This window comes from Belonocnema kinseyi, chromosome 5 (genome assembly GCF_010883055.1).
Source record: "Belonocnema kinseyi isolate 2016_QV_RU_SX_M_011 chromosome 5, B_treatae_v1, whole genome shotgun sequence".
NCBI lineage: Eukaryota > Metazoa > Arthropoda > Insecta > Hymenoptera > Cynipidae > Belonocnema > Belonocnema kinseyi.
The window spans coordinates 65,943,671-65,949,703 of NC_046661.1; positions in this window are offsets into that span (position 1 = coordinate 65,943,671).

Sequence of the window (6,033 nt, forward strand, 5' to 3'; positions counted from 1 at the left end):
TTAGGCGTCAAACACAATCGTAAAAATCTGTTTTTCGGATTCAGGGGGTCTAAAAACGTGGACATTTGACAAAAACTGGGCGAACCAATTTTCCAGAAATCTCATACCTTCTCTGACGAGAATGTAAAAATCGCGAATTATTCTAGATCAATCTTAACTCTTAAACATCTACACCCCCTTCCTCACATTACTCGCTTCCACGCTCAGTGAGTCACGCCTACACCACGAAAGGTTTACAGAAATAATAAAATAAGGGACTAGAAGCGTATATTCGCTGGAAAAGCAGCGAAATTGATCTGTTATTCAGTGAAAATTCACTGATCAGCAGCTACATTTCACTGTTTCAGCAATGTATATACGTTGATTTGAATTAGACATATACTGATTCAGATTTAGAGAGTACAAAGAAGGCGAATTTTCAACAAAATACAGGAATGTTCAACTCAGAAAGGACAATTTTTATAAAATAGTTTCATTTCAAATGAAAAATATAAATTTTAAACTAAAAATGAAATAGTTGCATTTTCAGTTAAAAAAATCATTTTCAACAAAATAGTAAAATTTTTAATCAACGAGATAAATTTTGAACTGAATTGAAGAAATATTCAACTGGATTCGTTAATTTTTTAAAACTTTTAACGAAATAACTTCATTATCAACTGCGTTTAGTTGAATTTTCAGTTAAATAAATCATTCTATCGACCAACAAGGCGAATTGTTAACAAAATACATGAATTTTCAAGGAAATATAATTTGAATTTTTGACTACAAAGATTAATTGTCAATCAAGAAGACGAACTATCTACCAAAAAGACGAATTCTCAACCAAAATTAAAGATCATACGCGCGCTCTGCGCGCGAATCGCTACTTTTCTTGCAATTATTTTAATTGGAAATAAAGTTCAATAAAATACCACGATAATCATTTTTACTTTCATAACTTCTATTTGTACACGGATTTGCGTGGGTACCCTCTCACGATGCAGAATAAATGATTGTGCAACACTAAACATTTTTATCAAATGTTTAGGCAAATGCGAGTACTTCCAATAACCTCGTACATAGCCGCATTGTAATTTAATTGTACTAAAATTAATGCACTGATTTTAGGCCCGCCTTAGTAAAAGAAAAAATTTCAAATGCGTAAACATTTTTTAATTAAGACCGCACTTGGTCTTTGCATTTGTTCCGCATTTCTTCCGCATTCAGGAACAGACCTTTTAAAATCAAAGGTGAACGTACCGACAACTGTAATTTTGTGATTTTGAACTCTCTTTTGTTAAACCTCTTTTTGCTTTAACGAACACATTCTCATCACGTATCTCGTGCTTCGCACTCGATTTTGTCCAACATGTGCACTTTTCTACATTATACACAACACTTTTATATCAATTATAATACATTTTTATGTAACTCTATCCGGGATTACTTATTAAAAAATTGCAAAATAAAAAGTAAATTGTATTTATCATGATTATTTTTGTATTTGTTTCTTATTTTGCTTTAAATTGTATTCTAAGCTGCTCTGAAACGTGTATCATTTCAATAAATGTATATCATTATAATTCATAATATGCATAAAAATTGAATCATACTACTTCTTATTTTCTTGTTTTTATAATTTTTTATTTTTGATGTTTTTTATGATTAAATAAAAACTATTACGCATCTGCATAGGGTCTAATACAGGAACCTATATCACATGTATGGTTATGTCAAATTACGTCTGTAAATATTTGAGGAGTTTACTTATTTATGGTCATTTAAGGAATTAATTGATAACTTATCTGTGAATTTTAAATTAAACTTTAATATTCGTACACGAACGAAAAACAGATAAAGGGTATAAAATGTCTACCAGATGATTCATTCAGTCAAGTTGAGGTTATATTCAATATTTCTTATTCAAAATAAAAACGGGGATGAATAATCGGAGAACGAATGATCTGTAATCTGAATTAAATATTCTATCTATTTTAAGTTACTTAAACTCAAATTTTATTTCAAATTTATAAACCTTTTGTCAAATGTGTTAAGTCAATAAACCTAAAACATAAGATGGTTGTTCTCTTCTTTAAACTTAAAAAAGTCGTTATCCTATTTCATCTAAGGATATCTAATTTTTATTCTTTGGAAATGTTCAAAAATTGTAATATTCCATAATTTTAATATTGAATATATATAGCTTTGAAATATAGTCGTGAAATTGCAATGCGTGATGCGCATGCGCTCGAACGGTTTTAATATCTGAATGTGTTTCAGTTTAACATAAAAATATTTTTACGCCTAACATCTCAAAAAGATGTTAAACATTTGGCATCAATATCGCAATTTGAGCTTTTTCACTTTTTTCGTATCTTGCATAGTTTGATCAAAACATGGAATTTTGGAATTTTTCATTATTTTTCGTACGATGAAATTTGGAATGTTCAGCTTTTCGACCAAATTAAAAAAGTTGTTATCATAGTCCTGTAGAGCTTTCAAAAGGCTAAGTTTTTCTTCTCATGGTTTTTTTTCATATCATGCGTTGTTTGGCTTCGAATGTTCATTTCAGTTTGTTTTTTTGGATTTTGAAAATGCTCTAACTGTGATAATTTTCTTTTTATAGAAAAAAGTCATGGGGATAAATTGTTTGAGTTTCTGAGTACTATAAACAAACGTACATAGAATTTTTAAATCTAGAAAAAATGGGGTTTCGAAATTTTTTTGTATGATCATATTTGGAATTTTCAACATTTTGACCAAATTGAAAAAGTTGTTATCATAATCTTGTAGGGCTTTCCAAAAGCAATGTTTTTCTTCTCCAGACTTTTTTTTCTTATCATGCGTTGTTTGGCTTAAATTTTTCATTTTAGTTTTTTTTTGGGGGGATTTTGAAAATGCTATAACTCTAGTAATTTTTGATTTTTTCGAAAAAAGTAATTAGGATGAATTGTTAAATTTTTTTAAAACTATGAATAACCATACAAAGAATTTTTGAATTTTTGAAAAAGTGGTCTCAAAAATATTCAAAAAGTGCCCACTTTTTGAATTTTCATCCAAAATGGCTGGCTAACGAACTTGACCTTTAGTTTAGGACACTAAACGAGTGTACCGAAGGGCAATCTAATAGATTACTTTTTTCAATAGTATCGTGTTCACAGACAGACAGACATACAGTCATACAAACAGATAGACACATTCGTAAAAACCTGTTTTTCGGATTCAGTAGGTCTCAAAACGTGGACATTTGACAAAAACTGGGAGGTGAAATTTTACACAAATCTAATACCTTCTCTGATGAGAATGAAAAATCATGTTACAATAAGTGATAATAATACTGGTCATATGTTTGACTGATTAATCACAGTAAAATATATGGAGAAAAGTATTGCAAGAAAAAATATACTACAGGAAATCTTGATAAAGCAAAATATTTAACTGAAGATATTATGAAATTACTTTAAGAAATTAATAAAGATAGATACTTACTGAAACTAATGAAAATGAAAGTTTTTAACATTATAGAGTTTTAATTTCTTTTTTAATTCTTATTAAATATATAGTACATACATTTTCTTTTAAAAATTAATTTGTTTAGAATGATCAAATGGTTCAAAATCTAAAAAAAAAGTTAAGTTCTGAATTTGTTTATGAAATTTATTTGTATAATAAATCATTATTGTAAATTTGCAAGGTGTCGTAGGAAAATGTGATTGGAAATATATTCTTTGTTGATTCCGTAAACAAATTAGGCCTATTCTTCCAAAAATGCCCAAACTCTTAATTTGCTCATGAAAGTAGTTAAAATAATAAATCTTGAAAATGCGATTATTATAATTAATCGGAAAGACGTTCTTAATTAAATTTGTAAAAAAAATTGACCCTATTCATTTGAAAAATAGCCAAATTCTGAATTTGTTAGGAAAGTTCTTTAAATAATTAACCATTCTTGTAGATTTAACAAATACCTTAGAAAAGAGTCATAGCAAAGACAATCATAGTCAACTTCGTAAACAATTGTGTGTATTAATTGAAAAATACCTCACCTCTCAATATGTTTATGAAAATTGTTTAAATGATAATTAATTATTATAAATTTACAAAGTATCGTAAGAAATGATCATCGAAAGACAATCTTAGTTCAGAACTTTGAATGGATGAGTGAAAAAGCTATTACTGATCTTGAGACTACACTTGGACAAACAGGTACCAAGTTGTCACCTTTCCAGAAACCTGAAAACACAGGTCGAAGAAGGCAGGGAGTAAAATCGCATGCTCCCTCCCCCTCAACCATGGCGCTCTGTGCAACCGCACGGCTTGCACGCCCCAAAATGCGGCCCTTATTTTAAATGAACTGGTTGAAATTAAAAAGTTTAAAATTGCATTGTGTAAAGTAAAAATAAATACAAATTCGAAGTTTTTGAATGGTTACAGTTTTAGATCTCTGAATTTTCACATTCAATACTGAATTAAAACATTTACAAACATTGAAACATTCAATTTAGTTTTCGTTGGCAAATTCTCAAATTTTAATTGCTTCATATTGAAAATTATTTATTTTAAAAAAATTTCAACTTAAAATTTTTCAATTTTGAAATTTTCGAACCAGTTTCTGATTTGACTTTGAGGTCGCCTTGAAAACTTGAATAATTCTTGATTAACTTTCGTGCTAAATTATCTCTTCCAAATATGAATAGGAAATTTTTTATTTTTTATCTATCAGCAATTTGAAAATATTATATTCGAAATGTACGTTTATTTGCGATTCCCACGATATTTTAGTTGCAATGAAAAGATTAAAATTAGAATAAGTTGTCGCAGATATGCTTATTGTTATTTTTCAGCAATTCCCGTAGTCGTTTTCAAAGAAATAATCATTAATATACAATTTTAATATTTATTATGACTTTTAAAACAATTTTCAATTGCTTAAACAAATGTAAACTATTTAAACAGTCATTTATTCCCCAGAAATTTAAAAAATGATCCTATTTTCTTATTGAAATGAAATATTTTGTCATTGTTTGGAGTAGTAAATTTGTCTAAAAACATTACGTAATTATTTGAAGATTAATTATTGTTTATTTTAAAAAAATTTTCAATTGAGCCAGACATGTCCCATTTTATTCAGAATGGTATCATATGCTCCTTTCTGTTTAATAATTATATAATTTTGACACATTTATTTTATTGTTCAATAAATTTTTTTTCTTTAAACAATATTTATTTGCTAAAGCAGTTTTTTTCGGTAACTGAAAGAATTACAATAAAATAGAACACATAGCATTATGTTTCTGACTTTATAGCGTATAGAAAGAAAAAATTTACCACTTTTTAATTGTTTAAATAAATATGATTTGTTTAAATAATTACTCTTCCAAAAATACTTTTGACATCGTAATTAATTATATGTGTTCTATTCAATAGTTATCGAAAAATAACTGCTTAAGCAAATGAAAATTGTGTGAACAGGCTTATACTGCCCAATATGTCGAATGCATTTTTAGTTAGAGTTGGATTTTTATTTGATCATTTTGCACGGGGCTCTCCCGGTGTATATCATCAGTCACGGACGCATTTTTATAATGCAATCAAGTGATCTGATGAGAGCAGTCTGCCCAGACATATTGGACAAAGCCTGGTTTTTACCCCATCATTGACGGACTGGGTTGCAGTCAAGTACACGATGGGGGGACCCACAGCTTAAGGTGGGTTCCGAACTATTATTATTATTATTATATATGTATATATACGTATATATGTATGCATGCATGTATGTATGTATATATGTATGTATATATGATATTAAATATGGGGCATTATTCCTCAACTGCCCCAACTCAAAAAGTCATGTTTTTCGATTGTCTCTAAATTCTGGGAATATGTTCGCCTACCCAACAGTAGTTAATCCACAAACTCATAGACCAGGATTACCAACCGTCCCCAAGGGAGGGGGGGTTGAATTTTCAACCCCAATGCCTGCAGGGGTAGTTTCAAACACCTGTAACTTCCTTTCTAATTACGCGATTTAAAATTTTTATGAGGGTTTTG